Below are 16621 nucleotides of genomic sequence, written 5' to 3' on the forward strand. Positions count from 1 at the left end.
GGTATTAAAAGCTTACAGCACCTGGGATTCCCAGGCGGTCTCCCATCCAAGTACTAACCAGGCCAGTTTTGAAAGAGGGAAGTTAATCTTCACGGAATCGGTTTGTTCAATGTGTTTATCAGACGTTTGAACGTTCAGTTTGCCCGCAAGTCGTGAAACAAGTCTTAAAAACAAGCTGCAAGTCTTTAGTTAACTCCCAGCGTCAAAGTATTGCTGAATCTAGTAAGATTAAGTGTAAGTCTATCCATAGGCCCACACGTTTGAGTAGAAAAGTAATAAAATCAACTAGGTCATAGTCACTTGCTCTAATTTTGGCGAGGTGTTACTTTAAACCTAAGTATGTATAAATAACCCTTTAACAACCTGTTCATTCGCTTACGGCCATACCACCCTGAACACGCCCGATCTTGTCCGATCTCGGAAGCTAAGCAGGGTCGGGCCTGGTTAGTACTTGGATGGGAGACCGCCTGGGAATACCAGGTGCTGTAAGCTTTTAATACCTCCTTTAGCCAGAAGAGGGCGCTGTTGCCTCACTAGTGGAGAAAGGACTGAGAGAAACAGGCCAGTGGAAAATGAAACATGATTTTATTTGGCAGTCTGTCCTCTTTTTTTTTGTTGCAATTTTCATCAATGTTTTCAGTGAGTATTAATACATATTACGCTCTCTGGAGGCTGTTTTCAAAGTTCAGTTTTACATTCAAAAAGTACATGTAGCCTACTTACGTAAGGACTACTGCATTAACATATTTTAATTACTTGTACTTAGGTTACTCTTTACTTCCCCACAACACTCTGGTAGCCATATTATACATTTGATTCAACTGGAAATATTCACCATCATTATAAATGTTTTCACATCAATAATAAACATTTACACCAAATCAGGAATTATTATAAATGATTACTATTAAGATTGAATTAAAAAAAAACCTGCAAACAAGTGATGCTTACTTATCAATCAATATTTTTTCAGAATCAATTGACGATTTTTCAGAAGTTGACCATTTTGCATCGTCACTTTTACTGTGGATTTATTAAGGTTTTCAATACTGCAAACTTGTGAACAGTGAACAGCAGAAATAAGTTTAAATGTTGCATTAAGGCACACAAGATTTAGGATTATTATAGTAGCCTAAGCAGTGATTGATTAAGATATAAGGGACAACTCGAAATTATGTTTTTATCACCACTTACTTGTTTTGAGGTAATCTTGAATGACAAATGAATAAATCAGCCATTGCAATGTTTCATGTAGAAATCATAACCCTGTGGGGCATACATATTTGATCCCCTCACATTCTCCATTGTAACTAATCATTAAAAAAAACAATCCTCCATTAGGAATCACAAAGGAACACTTACTAATTATATGAAAATTCATAATTATTACAATCAGTCCCTATATATGCTATAGATGATCCCCAATCAAAATTCAGTGTAAGCTACTTTGTAGGAAAGTAGAAGCAATGATAGACAAATAAAAAAAGAACTGCAGTGCATAGCAGGAGGTTACAGCGCCCCCTGCTGGCTGAAGCAGGTATTAAAAGCTTACAGCACCTGGGATTCCCAGGCGGTCTCCCATCCAAGTACTAACCAGGCCAGTTTTGAAAGAGGGAAGTTAATCTTCACGGAATCGGTTTGTTCAATGTGTTTATCAGACGTTTGAACGTTCAGTTTGCCCGCAAGTCGTGAAACAAGTCTTAAAAACAAGCTGCAAGTCTTTAGTTAACTCCCAGCGTCAAAGTATTGCTGAATCTAGTAAGATTAAGTGTAAGTCTATCCATAGGCCCACACGTTTGAGTAGAAAAGTAATAAAATCAACTAGGTCATAGTCACTTGCTCTAATTTTGGCGAGGTGTTACTTTAAACCTAAGTATGTATAAATAACCCTTTAACAACCTGTTCGTTCGCTTACGGCCATACCACCCTGAACACGCCCGATCTCGTCCGATCTCGGAAGCTAAGCAGGGTCGGGCCTGGTTAGTACTTGGATGGGAGACCGCCTGGGAATACCAGGTGCTGTAAGCTTTTAATACCTCCTTTAGCCAGAAGAGGGCGCTGTTGCCTCACTAGTGGAGAAAGGACTGAGAGAAACAGGCCAGTGGAAAATGAAACATGATTTTATTTGGCAGTCTGTCCTCTTTTTTTTTGTTGCAATTTTCATCAATGTTTTCAGTGAGTATTAATACATATTACGCTCTCTGGAGGCTGTTTTCAAAGTTCAGTTTTACATTCAAAAAGTACATGTAGCCTACTTAAGTAAGGACTACTGCATTAACATATTTTAATTACTTGTACTTAGGTTACTCTTTACTTCCCCACAACACTCTGGTAGCCATATTATACATTTGATTCAACTGGAAATATTCACCATCATTATAAATGTTTTCACATCAATAATAAACATTTACACCAAATCAGGAATTATTATAAATGATTACTATTAAGATTGAATTTAAAAAAAACCTGCAAACAAGTGATGCTTACTTATCAATCAATTGACGATTTTTCAGAAGTTGACCATTTCGCATCGTCACTTTTACTGTGGATTTATTAAGGTTTTCAATCCTGCAAACTTGTGAACAGTGAACAGCAGAAATAAGTTTAAATGTTGCATTAAGGCACACAAGATTTAGGATTATTATAGTAGCCTAAGCAGTGATTGATTAAGATACAAGGGACAACTCGAAATTATGTTTTTATCACCACTTACTTGTTTTGAGGTAATCTTGAATGACAAATGAATAAATCAGCCATTGCAATGTTTCATGTAGAAATCATAACCCTGTGGGGCATACATATTTGATCCCCTCACATTCTCCATTGTAACTAATCATTAAAAAAACAATCCTCCATTAGGAATCACAAAGGAACACTTACTAATTATATGAAAATTCATAATTATTACAATCAGTCCCTATATATGCTATAGATGATCCCCAATCAAAATTCAGTGTAAGCTACTTTGTAGGAAAGTAGAAGCAATGATAGACAAATAAAAAAAGAACTGCAGTGCATAGCAGGAGGTTACAGCGCCCCCTGCTGGCTGAAGCAGGTATTAAAAGCTTACAGCACCTGGGATTCCCAGGCGGTCTCCCATCCAAGTACTAACCAGGCCAGTTTTGAAAGAGGGAAGTTAATCTTCACGGAATCGGTTTGTTCAATGTGTTTATCAGACGTTTGAACGTTCAGTTTGCCCGCAAGTCGTGAAACAAGTCTTAAAAACAAGCTGCAAGTCTTTAGTTAACTCCCAGCGTCAAAGTATTGCTGAATCTAGTAAGATTAAGTGTAAGTCTATCCATAGGCCCACACGTTTGAGTAGAAAAGTAATAAAATCAACTAGGTCATAGTCACTTGCTCTAATTTTGGCGAGGTGTTACTTTAAACCTAAGTATGTATAAATAACCCTTTAACAACCTGTTCATTCGCTTACGGCCATACCACCCTGAACACGCCCGATCTCATCCGATCTCGGAAGCTAAGCAGGGTCGGGCCTGGTTAGTACTTGGATGGGAGACCGCCTGGGAATACCAGGTGCTGTAAGCTTTTAATACCTCCTTTAGCCAGAAGAGGGCGCTGTTGCCTCACTAGTGGAGAAAGGACTGAGAGAAACAGGCCAGTGGAAAATGAAACATGATTTTATTTGACAGTCTGTCCTCTTTTTTTTTGTTGCAATTTTCATCAATGTTTTCAGTGAGTATTAATACATATTACGCTCTCTGGAGGCTGTTTTCAAAGTTCAGTTTTACATTCAAAAAGTACATGTAGCCTACTTACGTAAGGACTACTGCATTAACATATTTTAATTACTTGTACTTAGGTTACTCTTTACTTCCCCACAACACTCTGGTAGCCATATTATACATTTGATTCAACTGGAAATATTCACCATCATTATAAATGTTTTCACATCAATAATAAACATTTACACCAAATCAGGAATTATTATAAATGATTACTATTAAGATTGAATTTAAAAAAAACCTGCAAACAAGTGATGCTTACTTATCAATCAATATTTTTTCAGAATCAATTGACGATTTTTCAGAAGTTGACCATTTTGCATCGTCACTTTTACTGTGGATTTATTAAGGTTTTCAATACTGCAAACTTGTGAACAGTGAACAGCAGAAATAAGTTTAAATGTTGCATTAAGGCACACAAGATTTAGGATTATTATAGTAGCCTAAGCAGTGATTGATTAAGATATAAGGGACAACTCGAAATTATGTTTTTATCACCACTTACTTGTTTTGAGGTAATCTTGAATGACAAATGAATAAATCAGCCATTGCAATGTTTCATGTAGAAATCATAACCCTGTGGGGCATACATATTTGATCCCCTCACATTCTCCATTGTAACTAATCATTAAAAAAAACAATCCTCCATTAGGAATCACAAAGGAACACTTACTAATTATATGAAAATTCATAATTATTACAATCAGTCCCTATATATGCTATAGATGATCCCCAATCAAAATTCAGTGTAAGCTACTTTGTAGGAAAGTAGAAGCAATGATAGACAAATAAAAAAAGAACTGCAGTGCATAGCAGGAGGTTACAGCGCCCCCTGCTGGCTGAAGCAGGTATTAAAAGCTTACAGCACCTGGGATTCCCAGGCGGTCTCCCATCCAAGTACTAACCAGGCCAGTTTTGAAAGAGGGAAGTTAATCTTCACGGAATCGGTTTGTTCAATGTGTTTATCAGACGTTTGAACGTTCAGTTTGCCCGCAAGTCGTGAAACAAGTCTTAAAAACAAGCTGCAAGTCTTTAGTTAACTCCCAGCGTCAAAGTATTGCTGAATCTAGTAAGATTAAGTGTAAGTCTATCCATAGGCCCACACGTTTGAGTAGAAAAGTAATAAAATCAACTAGGTCATAGTCACTTGCTCTAATTTTGGCGAGGTGTTACTTTAAACCTAAGTATGTATAAATAACCCTTTAACAACCTGTTCATTCGCTTACGGCCATACCACCCTGAACACGCCCGATCTCGTCCGATCTCGGAAGCTAAGCAGGGTCGGGCCTGGTTAGTACTTGGATGGGAGACCGCCTGGGAATACCAGGTGCTGTAAGCTTTTAATACCTCCTTTAGCCAGAAGAGGGCGCTGTTGCCTCACTAGTGGAGAAAGGACTGAGAGAAACAGGCCAGTGGAAAATGAAACATGATTTTATTTGGCAGTCTGTCCTCTCTTTTTTTTTTGTTCTTGCAATTTTCATCAATGTTTTCAGTGAGTATTAATACATATTACGCTCTCTGGAGGCTGTTTTCAAAGTTCAGTTTTACATTCAAAAAGTACATGTAGCCTACTTAAGTAAGGACTACTGCATTAACATATTTTAATTACTTGTACTTAGGTTACTCTTTACTTCCCCACAACACTCTGGTAGCCATATTATACATTTGATTCAACTGGAAATATTCACCATCATTATAAATGTTTTCACATCAATAATAAACATTTACACCAAATCAGGAATTATTATAAATGATTACTATTAAGATTGAATTAAAAAAAAACCTGCAAACAAGTGATGCTTACTTATCAATCAATATTTTTTCAGAATCAATTGACGATTTTTCAGAAGTTGACCATTTTGCATCGTCACTTTTACTGTGGATTTATTAAGGTTTTCAATACTGCAAACTTGTGAACAGTGAACAGCAGAAATAAGTTTAAATGTTGCATTAAGGCACACAAGATTTAGGATTATTATAGTAGCCTAAGCAGTGATTGATTAAGATATAAGGGACAACTCGAAATTATGTTTTTATCACCACTTACTTGTTTTGAGGTAATCTTGAATGACAAATGAATAAATCAGCCATTGCAATGTTTCATGTAGAAATCATAACCCTGTGGGGCATACATATTTGATCCCCTCACATTCTCCATTGTAACTAATCATTAAAAAAAACAATCCTCCATTAGGAATCACAAAGGAACACTTACTAATTATATGAAAATTCATAATTATTACAATCAGTCCCTATATATGCTATAGATGATCCCCAATCAAAATTCAGTGTAAGCTACTTTGTAGGAAAGTAGAAGCAATGATAGACAAATAAAAAAAGAACTGCAGTGCATAGCAGGAGGTTACAGCGCCCCCTGCTGGCTGAAGCAGGTATTAAAAGCTTACAGCACCTGGGATTCCCAGGCGGTCTCCCATCCAAGTACTAACCAGGCCAGTTTTGAAAGAGGGAAGTTAATCTTCACGGAATCGGTTTGTTCAATGTGTTTATCAGACGTTTGAACGTTCAGTTTGCCCGCAAGTCGTGAAACAAGTCTTAAAAACAAGCTGCAAGTCTTTAGTTAACTCCCAGCGTCAAAGTATTGCTGAATCTAGTAAGATTAAGTGTAAGTCTATCCATAGGCCCACACGTTTGAGTAGAAAAGTAATAAAATCAACTAGGTCATAGTCACTTGCTCTAATTTTGGCGAGGTGTTACTTTAAACCTAAGTATGTATAAATAACCCTTTAACAACCTGTTCATTCGCTTACGGCCATACCACCCTGAACACGCCCGATCTCGTCCGATCTCGGAAGCTAAGCAGGGTCGGGCCTGGTTAGTACTTGGATGGGAGACCGCCTGGGAATACCAGGTGCTGTAAGCTTTTAATACCTCCTTTAGCCAGAAGAGGGCGCTGTTGCCTCACTAGTGGAGAAAGGACTGAGAGAAACAGGCCAGTGGAAAATGAAACATGATTTTATTTGGCAGTCTGTCCTCTTTTTTTTTGTTGCAATTTTCATCAATGTTTTCAGTGAGTATTAATACATATTACGCTCTCTGGAGGCTGTTTTCAAAGTTCAGTTTTACATTCAAAAAGTACATGTAGCCTACTTACGTAAGGACTACTGCATTAACATATTTTAATTACTTGTACTTAGGTTACTCTTTACTTCCCCACAACACTCTGGTAGCCATATTATACATTTGATTCAACTGGAAATATTCACCATCATTATAAATGTTTTCACATCAATAATAAACATTTACACCAAATCAGGAATTATTATAAATGATTACTATTAAGATTGAATTTAAAAAAAACCTGCAAACAAGTGATGCTTACTTATCAATCAATATTTTTTCAGAATCAATTGACGATTTTTCAGAAGTTGACCATTTTGCATCGTCACTTTTACTGTGGATTTATTAAGGTTTTCAATACTGCAAACTTGTGAACAGTGAACAGCAGAAATAAGTTTAAATGTTGCATTAAGGCACACAAGATTTAGGATTATTATAGTAGCCTAAGCAGTGATTGATTAAGATATAAGGGACAACTCGAAATTATGTTTTTATCACCACTTACTTGTTTTGAGGTAATCTTGAATGACAAATGAATAAATCAGCCATTGCAATGTTTCATGTAGAAATCATAACCCTGTGGGGCATACATATTTGATCCCCTCACATTCTCCATTGTAACTAATCATTAAAAAAAACAATCCTCCATTAGGAATCACAAAGGAACACTTACTAATTATATGAAAATTCATAATTATTACAATCAGTCCCTATATATGCTATAGATGATCCCCAATCAAAATTCAGTGTAAGCTACTTTGTAGGAAAGTAGAAGCAATGATAGACAAATAAAAAAAGAACTGCAGTGCATAGCAGGAGGTTACAGCGCCCCCTGCTGGCTGAAGCAGGTATTAAAAGCTTACAGCACCTGGGATTCCCAGGCGGTCTCCCATCCAAGTACTAACCAGGCCAGTTTTGAAAGAGGGAAGTTAATCTTCACGGAATCGGTTTGTTCAATGTGTTTATCAGACGTTTGAACGTTCAGTTTGCCCGCAAGTCGTGAAACAAGTCTTAAAAACAAGCTGCAAGTCTTTAGTTAACTCCCAGCGTCAAAGTATTGCTGAATCTAGTAAGATTAAGTGTAAGTCTATCCATAGGCCCACACGTTTGAGTAGAAAAGTAATAAAATCAACTAGGTCATAGTCACTTGCTCTAATTTTGGCGAGGTGTTACTTTAAACCTAAGTATGTATAAATAACCCTTTAACAACCTGTTCATTCGCTTACGGCCATACCACCCTGAACACGCCCGATCTCGTCCGATCTCGGAAGCTAAGCAGGGTCGGGCCTGGTTAGTACTTGGATGGGAGACCGCCTGGGAATACCAGGTGCTGTAAGCTTTTAATACCTCCTTTAGCCAGAAGAGGGCGCTGTTGCCTCACTAGTGGAGAAAGGACTGAGAGAAACAGGCCAGTGGAAAATGAAACATGATTTTATTTGGCAGTCTGTCCTCTTTTTTTTTGTTGCAATTTTCATCAATGTTTTCAGTGAGTATTAATACATATTACGCTCTCTGGAGGCTGTTTTCAAAGTTCAGTTTTACATTCAAAAAGTACATGTAGCCTACTTACGTAAGGACTACTGCATTAACATATTTTAATTACTTGTACTTAGGTTACTCTTTACTTCCCCACAACACTCTGGTAGCCATATTATACATTTGATTCAACTGGAAATATTCACCATCATTATAAATGTTTTCACATCAATAATAAACATTTACACCAAATCAGGAATTATTATAAATGATTACTATTAAGATTGAATTTAAAAAAAACCTGCAAACAAGTGATGCTTACTTATCAATCAATTGACGATTTTTCAGAAGTTGACCATTTCGCATCGTCACTTTTACTGTGGATTTATTAAGGTTTTCAATCCTGCAAACTTGTGAACAGTGAACAGCAGAAATAAGTTTAAATGTTGCATTAAGGCACACAAGATTTAGGATTATTATAGTAGCCTAAGCAGTGATTGATTAAGATACAAGGGACAACTCGAAATTATGTTTTTATCACCACTTACTTGTTTTGAGGTAATCTTGAATGACAAATGAATAAATCAGCCATTGCAATGTTTCATGTAGAAATCATAACCCTGTGGGGCATACATATTTGATCCCCTCACATTCTCCATTGTAACTAATCATTAAAAAAACAATCCTCCATTAGGAATCACAAAGGAACACTTACTAATTATATGAAAATTCATAATTATTACAATCAGTCCCTATATATGCTATAGATGATCCCCAATCAAAATTCAGTGTAAGCTACTTTGTAGGAAAGTAGAAGCAATGATAAACAAATAAAAAAAGAACTGCAGTGCATAGCAGGAGGTTACAGCGCCCCCTGCTGGCTGAAGCAGGTATTAAAAGCTTACAGCACCTGGTATTCCCAGGCGGTCTCCCATCCAAGTACTAACCAGGCCAGTTTTGAAAGAGGGAAGTTAATCTTCACGGAATCGGTTTGTTCAATGTGTTTATCAGACGTTTGAACGTTCAGTTTGCCCGCAAGTCGTGAAACAAGTCTTAAAAACAAGCTGCAAGTCTTTAGTTAACTCCCAGCGTCAAAGTATTGCTGAATCTAGTAAGATTAAGTGTAAGTCTATCCATAGGCCCACACGTTTGAGTAGAAAAGTAATAAAATCAACTAGGTCATAGTCACTTGCTCTAATTTTGGCGAGGTGTTACTTTAAACCTAAGTATGTATAAATAACCCTTTATCAACCTGTTCATTCGCTTACGGCCATACCACCCTGAACACGCCCGATCTCATCCGATCTCGGAAGCTAAGCAGGGTCGGGCCTGGTTAGTACTTGGATGGGAGACCGCCTGGGAATACCAGGTGCTGTAAGCTTTTAATACCTCCTTTAGCCAGAAGAGGGCGCTGTTGCCTCACTAGTGGAGAAAGGACTGAGAGAAACAGGCCAGTGGAAAATGAAACATGATTTTATTTGGCAGTCTGTCCTCTTTTTTTTTGTTGCAATTTTCATCAATGTTTTCAGTGAGTATTAATACATATTACGCTCTCTGGAGGCTGTTTTCAAAGTTCAGTTTTACATTCAAAAAGTACATGTAGCCTACTTACGTAAGGACTACTGCATTAACATATTTTAATTACTTGTACTTAGGTTACTCTTTACTTCCCCACAACACTCTGGTAGCCATATTATACATTTGATTCAACTGGAAATATTCACCATCATTATAAATGTTTTCACATCAATAATAAACATTTACACCAAATCAGGAATTATTATAAATGATTACTATTAAGATTGAATTTAAAAAAAACCTGCAAACAAGTGATGCTTACTTATCAATCAATATTTTTTCAGAATCAATTGACGATTTTTCAGAAGTTGACCATTTTGCATCGTCACTTTTACTGTGGATTTATTAAGGTTTTCAATACTGCAAACTTGTGAACAGTGAACAGCAGAAATAAGTTTAAATGTTGCATTAAGGCACACAAGATTTAGGATTATTATAGTAGCCTAAGCAGTGATTGATTAAGATATAAGGGACAACTCGAAATTATGTTTTTATCACCACTTACTTGTTTTGAGGTAATCTTGAATGACAAATGAATAAATCAGCCATTGCAATGTTTCATGTAGAAATCATAACCCTGTGGGGCATACATATTTGATCCCCTCACATTCTCCATTGTAACTAATCATTAAAAAAAACAATCCTCCATTAGGAATCACAAAGGAACACTTACTAATTATATGAAAATTCATAATTATTACAATCAGTCCCTATATATGCTATAGATGATCCCCAATCAAAATTCAGTGTAAGCTACTTTGTAGGAAAGTAGAAGCAATGATAGACAAATAAAAAAAGAACTGCAGTGCATAGCAGGAGGTTACAGCGCCCCCTGCTGGCTGAAGCAGGTATTAAAAGCTTACAGCACCTGGGATTCCCAGGCGGTCTCCCATCCAAGTACTAACCAGGCCAGTTTTGAAAGAGGGAAGTTAATCTTCACGGAATCGGTTTGTTCAATGTGTTTATCAGACGTTTGAACGTTCAGTTTGCCCGCAAGTCGTGAAACAAGTCTTAAAAACAAGCTGCAAGTCTTTAGTTAACTCCCAGCGTCAAAGTATTGCTGAATCTAGTAAGATTAAGTGTAAGTCTATCCATAGGCCCACACGTTTGAGTAGAAAAGTAATAAAATCAACTAGGTCATAGTCACTTGCTCTAATTTTGGCGAGGTGTTACTTTAAACCTAAGTATGTATAAATAACCCTTTAACAACCTGTTCATTCACTTACGGCCATACCACCCTGAACACGCCCGATCTCGTCCGATCTCGGAAGCTAAGCAGGGTCGGGCCTGGTTAGTACTTGGATGGGAGACCGCCTGGGAATACCAGGTGCTGTAAGCTTTTAATACCTCCTTTAGCCAGAAGAGGGCGCTGTTGCCTCACTAGTGGAGAAAGGACTGAGAGAAACAGGCCAGTGGAAAATGAAACATGATTTTATTTGGCAGTCTGTCCTCTTTTTTTTTGTTGCAATTTTCATCAATGTTTTCAGTGAGTATTAATACATATTACGCTCTCTGGAGGCTGTTTTCAAAGTTCAGTTTTACATTCAAAAAGTACATGTAGCCTACTTACGTAAGGACTACTGCATTAACATATTTTAATTACTTGTACTTAGGTTACTCTTTACTTCCCCACAACACTCTGGTAGCCATATTATACATTTGATTCAACTGGAAATATTCACCATCATTATAAATGTTTTCACATCAATAATAAACATTTACACCAAATCAGGAATTATTATAAATGATTACTATTAAGATTGAATTTAAAAAAAACCTGCAAACAAGTGATGCTTACTTATCAATCAATTGACGATTTTTCAGAAGTTGACCATTTCGCATCGTCACTTTTACTGTGGATTTATTAAGGTTTTCAATCCTGCAAACTTGTGAACAGTGAACAGCAGAAATAAGTTTAAATGTTGCATTAAGGCACACAAGATTTAGGATTATTATAGTAGCCTAAGCAGTGATTGATTAAGATACAAGGGACAACTCGAAATTATGTTTTTATCACCACTTACTTGTTTTGAGGTAATCTTGAATGACAAATGAATAAATCAGCCATTGCAATGTTTCATGTAGAAATCATAACCCTGTGGGGCATACATATTTGATCCCCTCACATTCTCCATGGTAACTAATCATTAAAAAAACAATCCTCCATTAGGAATCACAAAGGAACACTTACTAATTATATGAAAATTCATAATTATTACAATCAGTCCCTATATATGCTATAGATGATCCCCAATCAAAATTCAGTGTAAGCTACTTTGTAGGAAAGTAGAAGCAATGATAAACAAATAAAAAAAGAACTGCAGTGCATAGCAGGAGGTTACAGCGCCCCCTGCTGGCTGAAGCAGGTATTAAAAGCTTACAGCACCTGGTATTCCCAGGCGGTCTCCCATCCAAGTACTAACCAGGCCAGTTTTGAAAGAGGGAAGTTAATCTTCACGGAATCGGTTTGTTCAATGTGTTTATCAGACGTTTGAACGTTCAGTTTGCCCGCAAGTCGTGAAACAAGTCTTAAAAACAAGCTGCAAGTCTTTAGTTAACTCCCAGCGTCAAAGTATTGCTGAATCTAGTAAGATTAAGTGTAAGTCTATCCATAGGCCCACACGTTTGAGTAGAAAAGTAATAAAATCAACTAGGTCATAGTCACTTGCTCTAATTTTGGCGAGGTGTTACTTTAAACCTAAGTATGTATAAATAACCCTTTATCAACCTGTTCATTCGCTTACGGCCATACCACCCTGAACACGCCCGATCTCATCCGATCTCGGAAGCTAAGCAGGGTCGGGCCTGGTTAGTACTTGGATGGGAGACCGCCTGGGAATACCAGGTGCTGTAAGCTTTTAATACCTCCTTTAGCCAGAAGAGGGCGCTGTTGCCTCACTAGTGGAGAAAGGACTGAGAGAAACAGGCCAGTGGAAAATGAAACATGATTTTATTTGGCAGTCTGTCCTCTTTTTTTTTGTTGCAATTTTCATCAATGTTTTCAGTGAGTATTAATACATATTACGCTCTCTGGAGGCTGTTTTCAAAGTTCAGTTTTACATTCAAAAAGTACATGTAGCCTACTTACGTAAGGACTACTGCATTAACATATTTTAATTACTTGTACTTAGGTTACTCTTTACTTCCCCACAACACTCTGGTAGCCATATTATACATTTGATTCAACTGGAAATATTCACCATCATTATAAATGTTTTCACATCAATAATAAACATTTACACCAAATCAGGAATTATTATAAATGATTACTATTAAGATTGAATTTAAAAAAAACCTGCAAACAAGTGATGCTTACTTATCAATCAATATTTTTTCAGAATCAATTGACGATTTTTCAGAAGTTGACCATTTTGCATCGTCACTTTTACTGTGGATTTATTAAGGTTTTCAATACTGCAAACTTGTGAACAGTGAACAGCAGAAATAAGTTTAAATGTTGCATTAAGGCACACAAGATTTAGGATTATTATAGTAGCCTAAGCAGTGATTGATTAAGATATAAGGGACAACTCGAAATTATGTTTTTATCACCACTTACTTGTTTTGAGGTAATCTTGAATGACAAATGAATAAATCAGCCATTGCAATGTTTCATGTAGAAATCATAACCCTGTGGGGCATACATATTTGATCCCCTCACATTCTCCATTGTAACTAATCATTAAAAAAAACAATCCTCCATTAGGAATCACAAAGGAACACTTACTAATTATATGAAAATTCATAATTATTACAATCAGTCCCTATATATGCTATAGATGATCCCCAATCAAAATTCAGTGTAAGCTACTTTGTAGGAAAGTAGAAGCAATGATAGACAAATAAAAAAAGAACTGCAGTGCATAGCAGGAGGTTACAGCGCCCCCTGCTGGCTGAAGCAGGTATTAAAAGCTTACAGCACCTGGGATTCCCAGGCGGTCTCCCATCTAAGTACTAACCAGGCCAGTTTTGAAAGAGGGAAGTTAATCTTCACGGAATCGGTTTGTTCAATGTGTTTATCAGACGTTTGAACGTTCAGTTTGCCCGCAAGTCGTGAAACAAGTCTTAAAAACAAGCTGCAAGTCTTTAGTTAACTCCCAGCGTCAAAGTATTGCTGAATCTAGTAAGATTAAGTGTAAGTCTATCCATAGGCCCACACGTTTGAGTAGAAAAGTAATAAAATCAACTAGGTCATAGTCACTTGCTCTAATTTTGGCGAGGTGTTACTTTAAACCTAAGTATGTATAAATAACCCTTTAACAACCTGTTCATTCACTTACGGCCATACCACCCTGAACACGCCCGATCTCGTCCGATCTCGGAAGCTAAGCAGGGTCGGGCCTGGTTAGTACTTGGATGGGACACCGCCTGGGAATACCAGGTGCTGTAACCTTTTAATACCTCCTTTAGCCAGAAGAGGGCGCTGTTGCCTCACTAGTGGAGAAAGGACTGAGAGAAACAGGCCAGTGGAAAATGAAACATGATTTTATTTGGCAGTCTGTCCTCTCTTTTTTTTTTGTTGTTGCAATTTTCATCAATGTTTTCAGTGAGTATTAATACATATTACGCTCTCTGGAGGCTGTTTTCAAAGTTCAGTTTTACATTCAAAAAGTACATGTAGCCTACTTAAGTAAGGACTACTGCATTAACATATTTTAATTACTTGTACTTAGGTTACTCTTTACTTCCCCACAACACTCTGGTAGCCATATTATACATTTGATTCAACTGGAAATATTCACCATCATTATAAATGTTTTCACATCAATAATAAACATTTACACCAAATCAGGAATTATTATAAATGATTACTATTAAGATTGAATTTAAAAAAAACCTGCAAACAAGTGATGCTTACTTATCAATCAATATTTTTTCAGAATCAATTGACGATTTTTCAGAAGTTGACCATTTTGCATCGTCACTTTTACTGTGGATTTATTAAGGTTTTCAATACTGCAAACTTGTGAACAGTGAACAGCAGAAATAAGTTTAAATGTTGCATTAAGGCACACAAGATTTAGGATTATTATAGTAGCCTAAGCAGTGATTTATTAAGATATAAGGGACAACTCGAAATTATGTTTTTATCACCACTTACTTGTTTTGAGGTAATCTTGAATGACAAATGAATAAATCAGCCATTGCAATGTTTCATGTAGAAATCATAACCCTGTGGGGCATACATATTTGATCCCCTCACATTCTCCATTGTAACTAATCATTAAAAAAAACAATCCTCCATTAGGAATCACAAAGGAACACTTACTAATTATATGAAAATTCATAATTATTACAATCAGTCCCTATATATGCTATAGATGATCCCCAATCAAAATTCAGTGTAAGCTACTTTGTAGGAAAGTAGAAGCAATGATAGACAAATAAAAAAAGAACTGCAGTGCATAGCAGGAGGTTACAGCGCCCCCTGCTGGCTGAAGCAGGTATTAAAAGCTTACAGCACCTGGGATTCCCAGGCGGTCTCCCATCCAAGTACTAACCAGGCCAGTTTTGAAAGAGGGAAGTTAATCTTCACGGAATCGGTTTGTTCAATGTGTTTATCAGACGTTTGAACGTTCAGTTTGCCCGCAAGTCGTGAAACAAGTCTTAAAAACAAGCTGCAAGTCTTTAGTTAACTCCCAGCGTCAAAGTATTGCTGAATCTAGTAAGATTAAGTGTAAGTCTATCCATAGGCCCACACGTTTGAGTAGAAAAGTAATAAAATCAACTAGGTCATAGTCACTTGCTCTAATTTTGGCGAGGTGTTACTTTAAACCTAAGTATGTATAAATAACCCTTTAACAACCTGTTCATTCGCTTACGGCCATACCACCCTGAACACGCCCGATCTCGTCCGATCTCGGAAGCTAAGCAGGGTCGGGCCTGGTTAGTACTTGGATGGGAGACCGCCTGGGAATACCAGGTGCTGTAAGCTTTTAATACCTCCTTTAGCCAGAAGAGGGCGCTGTTGCCTCACTAGTGGAGAAAGGACTGAGAGAAACAGGCCAGTGGAAAATGAAACATGATTTTATTTGGCAGTCTGTCCTCTTTTTTTTTGTTGCAATTTTCATCAATGTTTTCAGTGAGTATTAATACATATTACGCTCTCTGGAGGCTGTTTTCAAAGTTCAGTTTTACATTCAAAAAGTACATGTAGCCTACTTACGTAAGGACTACTGCATTAACATATTTTAATTACTTGTACTTAGGTTACTCTTTACTTCCCCACAACACTCTGGTAGCCATATTATACATTTGATTCAACTGGAAATATTCACCATCATTATAAATGTTTTCACATCAATAATAAACATTTACACCAAATCAGGAATTATTATAAATGATTACTATTAAGATTGAATTTGAAAAAAACCTGCAAACAAGTGATGCTTACTTATCAATCAATTGACGATTTTTCAGAAGTTGACCATTTCGCATCGTCACTTTTACTGTGGATTTATTAAGGTTTTCAATCCTGCAAACTTGTGAACAGTGAACAGCAGAAATAAGTTTAAATGTTGCATTAAGGCACACAAGATTTAGGATTATTATAGTAGCCTAAGCAGTGATTGATTAAGATACAAGGGACAACTCGAAATTATGTTTTTATCACCACTTACTTGTTTTGAGGTAATCTTGAATGACAAATGAATAAATCAGCCATTGCAATGTTTCATGTAGAAATCATAACCCTGTGGGGCATACATATTTGATCCCCTCACATTCTCCATTGTAACTAATCATTA

At 36.8% G+C, this 16621-nt stretch overlaps 11 non-coding genes across 11 annotated transcripts; all 11 read left to right on the forward strand.

The window, feature by feature from the left end:
* Nucleotides 1–373: 373 nt before the first annotated feature.
* LOC136181618 (5S ribosomal RNA) lies at nucleotides 374–492 on the forward strand. Its single transcript, XR_010667965.1, has one exon. It is a non-coding gene; the product is annotated as a 5S ribosomal RNA (ribosomal RNA).
* A 1417-nt stretch (nucleotides 493–1909) lies between these two features.
* Nucleotides 1910–2028, forward strand: LOC136181461 (5S ribosomal RNA). The gene has a single exon (XR_010667808.1). It is a non-coding gene; the product is annotated as a 5S ribosomal RNA (ribosomal RNA).
* A 1399-nt stretch (nucleotides 2029–3427) lies between these two features.
* Nucleotides 3428–3546, forward strand: LOC136182153 (5S ribosomal RNA). The gene has a single exon (XR_010668471.1). It is a non-coding gene; the product is annotated as a 5S ribosomal RNA (ribosomal RNA).
* Nucleotides 3547–4963: 1417 nt separating this feature from the next.
* On the forward strand, nucleotides 4964–5082 carry LOC136181472 (5S ribosomal RNA). The gene has a single exon (XR_010667819.1). It is a non-coding gene; the product is annotated as a 5S ribosomal RNA (ribosomal RNA).
* Nucleotides 5083–6505: 1423 nt separating this feature from the next.
* On the forward strand, nucleotides 6506–6624 carry LOC136181483 (5S ribosomal RNA). The gene has a single exon (XR_010667830.1). It is a non-coding gene; the product is annotated as a 5S ribosomal RNA (ribosomal RNA).
* A 1417-nt stretch (nucleotides 6625–8041) lies between these two features.
* LOC136181494 (5S ribosomal RNA) lies at nucleotides 8042–8160 on the forward strand. The gene has a single exon (XR_010667841.1). It is a non-coding gene; the product is annotated as a 5S ribosomal RNA (ribosomal RNA).
* Nucleotides 8161–9559: 1399 nt separating this feature from the next.
* LOC136182264 (5S ribosomal RNA) lies at nucleotides 9560–9678 on the forward strand. The gene has a single exon (XR_010668582.1). It is a non-coding gene; the product is annotated as a 5S ribosomal RNA (ribosomal RNA).
* Nucleotides 9679–11095: 1417 nt separating this feature from the next.
* On the forward strand, nucleotides 11096–11214 carry LOC136181447 (5S ribosomal RNA). The gene has a single exon (XR_010667794.1). It is a non-coding gene; the product is annotated as a 5S ribosomal RNA (ribosomal RNA).
* A 1399-nt stretch (nucleotides 11215–12613) lies between these two features.
* LOC136181387 (5S ribosomal RNA) lies at nucleotides 12614–12732 on the forward strand. Its single transcript, XR_010667736.1, has one exon. It is a non-coding gene; the product is annotated as a 5S ribosomal RNA (ribosomal RNA).
* Nucleotides 12733–14149: 1417 nt separating this feature from the next.
* Nucleotides 14150–14268, forward strand: LOC136181823 (5S ribosomal RNA). Its single transcript, XR_010668169.1, has one exon. It is a non-coding gene; the product is annotated as a 5S ribosomal RNA (ribosomal RNA).
* A 1423-nt stretch (nucleotides 14269–15691) lies between these two features.
* Nucleotides 15692–15810, forward strand: LOC136181506 (5S ribosomal RNA). Its single transcript, XR_010667853.1, has one exon. It is a non-coding gene; the product is annotated as a 5S ribosomal RNA (ribosomal RNA).
* The last annotated feature ends 811 nt before the right edge of the window (nucleotides 15811–16621 follow it).

Source organism: Labrus bergylta, chromosome 13 (assembly GCF_963930695.1).
Source record: "Labrus bergylta chromosome 13, fLabBer1.1, whole genome shotgun sequence".
NCBI lineage: Eukaryota > Metazoa > Chordata > Actinopteri > Labriformes > Labridae > Labrus > Labrus bergylta.